Source organism: Arachis ipaensis, chromosome B02 (genome assembly GCF_000816755.2).
Source record: "Arachis ipaensis cultivar K30076 chromosome B02, Araip1.1, whole genome shotgun sequence".
Classification (NCBI taxonomy): Eukaryota; Viridiplantae; Streptophyta; class Magnoliopsida; order Fabales; family Fabaceae; genus Arachis; species Arachis ipaensis.
In genome coordinates, this window is record NC_029786.2 from 97,506,094 (window position 1) to 97,510,587 (window position 4,494).

Below are 4,494 nucleotides of genomic sequence, written 5' to 3' on the forward strand. Positions count from 1 at the left end.
ACGCGATCTTCAAATTAGTTCCGAAAGATTTTTTAAATCAAATTTATCTTTAAAAGATTTTAAATTAGTCACATTAGTCCTTTTGTTACTTTCCTTACGGCGTTAACGGAAGCTGTTTTGTTACTTTCCTTACGGCGTTAACGGAAGCTGACGTGGCCATTAAGTTACATTTCTAACACACAAAAAACACTACGCCTTTTTTCATGGGCTAGCCGAACAAATACCTAAACCCGATCCACCCCCAAAACCCCACCCACTAGTCATCTTCCCCTTTACTGATTCTATGAATCTATTTCTCAATACTAAAACTCTATAGTTGCGAACTCTTGCCTGAATAGCATGGATGTCGTTCTTTCTTGAAACTCCATAGCCGCTGCAGCGCCGTCCCACTAGCCTTTATCACTGCAGCGCTCAAAATTCCATTATGTCTCTCTGGATATCATCCCGCACTCCTTGCCATTTATTCAATGCTTGCTCTTCCCATCACTGGTGGCTAGGCGGTTTCTTCAGCTCTCCTAGAGCTCTCCAACTCTCACCGAGTTCCGCCAATTCCTTCCCCTTGTCATCAAGAACGACTTCTACCACTAGCACTTGTTCCAAACCAAGCTTCTCAGCTTGTTTTGCAGGTTCTACAGCATCTCCAAATCCACACATGTCTTCGACACTGTCGACGACCACAATAAACTCGATGTACTTTACCACACCATGCTCAGAATATGCAAAAAACTCTTCTCTACCTAAAATCTTGGAATTTTATCATACGATAACGTCTGATGGGTTAAACCTAATGCATATAAGATATTTAAGAGAATGTCTCACAGAAGATTTTATCAGAGGATGAGGTCTAATAGCTTTGCTGGGATGAATGGTGGTTAATTAAAGCAAGAGAGGCATAGAGAAAAAGGTGGTGCATATAGCAAGAAGAGAGAAAGGCCAAGGCAGCAAGACTAAAAGGGAAAAACAACACTCCACCACCCTCACATTCATGGGCATGAAAGAAGTATGTCCAGAAACCCATAAAAGGTTTCCCTTGCTTGAGAGGATACTATAGATGCAGCACCTCAATGTGGTTCCATTTTTGAAATTTTTTTTTTAATTTTTAATTTAATTTAATTCCTTCTCTAGCTTAAAAACGATGTAGTTTATGTAACTTAATGGCAAGATTAATTTTTATTAACGCTGTCAGTAGAAATGTGATGGAAGAACTAACATGACTAATTTAAAATCTTTTAAGAATAAATTTGATTAAAAAAATTTTTTGAAAATCAGTTTAAAGATCACGTAATTTTTCAGTGACTAGTTTGACCATTTACTCATATTTTATTAAACCAATTCAACTATAGTTTAATTATAATTAAACCACTAAATCATTGAACTAAGTCATTTACCGATTTTCTCACCAGTAGTCTAATTTTCTTAACCTTGGAAAATATTAGCATTAGTTAGTGCATTATTTCCTACAAGCAGCAAGTGACAAAAAACTTTCGGTTGCAATGATTTAACTATTGAAACATGCTCGTCAAAAGTATGAGGGTCTAAAAATCTTGTAGACCTACTTGATTTCGTGATCCTTGGAAAACTCAACACAATTAAGAGGCGTTAGCTGTTGGGGAGATTTATTGGACGAGACAAAAAAATATTAGAGTTCTTTGAGTTATGGTATGATCAAGAAAGTGTCAAATGTAATAAAAATAATTAGTTAAATTTATGGTATGGGGTAGTTTAGATAACATGGAAAGCTAGGAAGCAGAAAAATAAATCTCTTCAGGTGAGAGAACAATTAACAAAAACAAGTATGAGATTCTTAAAAATTTTGAGTGGTCTTGGTGGATTTGTGAAAAGTATGTGGCGCAAAAAGAGAACATCGTAGTGAGAGATATCTTATCAATGCTGAAAATGGTGTGTATACTTTCCTGTGTGAGGTCTTTAATGCAGGAATAAAAATACTATGTGATATGACAGTTACAAATATGACCTATAACTCGGTATCGCACATTATAGCTCGGCCATAACGTGCGATGCCAAGTTATGAGCTCAGCTTTTATGAGCTATAACTCGGCCGACTAACGTTTCAAATCAAAACCGCCAACTAAACGGTAGAATAATTAGATACGTTATCAATCCTCTCCAAACCGACGTAAATGCTAAAACCATAACTGACGAAGAGCTGATCATATAAAAGCAAAGTAAAGTATTTTTTTCAAAGAGGTTCCGAATAATACAATATACTGACTTAAGCATTGGAGTGCCTTTGTAGGTACACTCACCCTCTCTCTTTTCATCGTTCACACCTTCACACCTCGCCGAAGGGAAAAGCTCGGATTCGAAGAGTCAGCAATTCAGCCCCTAAAGGAGATAGTTTAGCAAATACTTATCACAAAGAACCGACCTTCTCTGCAGGCAAGAACACTATGATTGATGGGATTCAAATGGCTGCACAATTTTTGTTTGAAAAAGCAATGATTCCATTGGATAAAGTGGTATTTAGATCAAATAACTCTTGCATCATCAGCTGGGCTACAGAAAAAGGTAATGAATTATGGAAAATGTCTTTTGAAAGAAACAAACTAAAAAATTTCATGTAGCAGTTCAACCCAATATGCGTCCATTTTGTCGGTCAAAAGGGATTTCTGCATTTGAATAAGTGAAAAGAATTGGCTTATAAGGAGAACAATCCAAGGATTATATGGTGTTGATTATAGGCGTTTTTGGTGAATTTGCTTCCCCCATTGCCATTAGGAAAAATAATTTGCCAAATCCTCACCAATCTTTTCCTTTGTAATGCTTTTAGGTGTGAGATATAAAATTTTCAGATGTTACTTTTATGATGTTTTAGAATTTTCTGGTTGTTATTTAATTTTTTTTGTACTGTTGAGCTCTTTTTTTCCACCCCATGTGGTGGTCAATAGTGCTTCAATTAATCGAAAAAAAAAAAACTTGATTACACATTAAGTAGGTTTATGCTGATTAACAATTAAGCAATTTAAGTTTAACTCGGAATAATATTGATAAAGAATAAAATTCTACAACTAAATAAAATATTTAATCAAATTTAACCAAGTTATTATAACTAATTTTTCTTTTCCTTCTCTTTCACGTTCTTCCTCTTTCTCCTTCGTATTTCTCCTCCTCCTTTGACTGATGTTGCTACTTTTTCTTCTTCTCCTCCTCTTTCTCATTTTCCCCTTATCTTTCTTTTTATTATCGTCGTAGTCACCACCATCACACCACAACCTCCATCTCCTCTTCCTACTCTTCCTTCTTCATCTCTTTCTTTTCCCATTTGATTTTTTTTCGATTTTCTCTTTCATTTTTCTCGTCCTCCTCCTCCATCATGATTATTATCATCATCATTATTGTTATCGTTATTGTCATTATCGTCGTCTTTGTTTTATATATATAATAGTTCAAATTCAAAATACACTGAAATTTCTTAACGATGACGACACACAAACAAACTCAGTTTAAAACAAGTTTAGACTAAAAGTGCACCTTATTTAAATCTAGAATGCACCAAAATTACTTAATGATGACGACATACAAACAAACTTAGTTCATCAAAGTAAGCGCAATTCACTTAATGATAACTCAAAACTCTTTTGCCTCTTTCTTTTTTTTTCATTATCATCATCATTATCTTTTTTTTTTTTTTTTGTTCATGATCTTCTCCTTGTTTTACCTTCTCATAATTCTTATTGTTTTACTCTCTTAACAAGAATAAAAATAAAAAAAATTAGGCAAAGAAAAAAAACATATAATGTTACAAAATCAGTAGAAAGAAGAGAAACCTACATTCATTCAACTAAATAAGATTGCAATACAATACATACACGTTCATTCAAGTCTAATATGAGAAGCAATACTTCTATGAGAAGAAATAAAAGCAATGAAAAAGAAAGAAAGAAGAATAAAAGAAGAAAAAATGCAGCATTAAAAAAAGATATTTTTGTAGTAAAATTTCGGCGTCAAAACTTAGAAATTTATGTGTTATTATTAACAAATTTTGGTGTTTTTTGTTTTGATAAATTTTACATAATTCAAAACTCTTCATCTTTCTCCTCCATATCTTATGTTGCTTCTTTTTCTTCGTTTTTATTTGTTTTTCTTCACCTCTTTTTTTATTTTATTTTTTCATAATTTTTCTTGTTCTACTCTTTTAAGAGGAATAAAACCAAAAAAAAAAAGAAGAAAAAATCAAACAAAAAAAATAAATAAATGCAATATCAGATGAAGAAGAAGAGGCGCAGCAATAACACCAATAGAAGAAGAAGAAAGAGAAAACTCACGAAAAAATGCAATGAAGAAACACAGAAAAAAAGAATTAATGCGTGATTTTACGTATATGTTGTGTGAGTGAGTTTTGTTACGTTTAAGTCAACTTAATTAAATTTAATTGCTAAAAAGATTTGAATGTATAATGAAATTAATTTATGAATTAATTAAATTAAAAATTATTAATTAAATTTTGATGAGACTCTAATGAGAAATATAAAC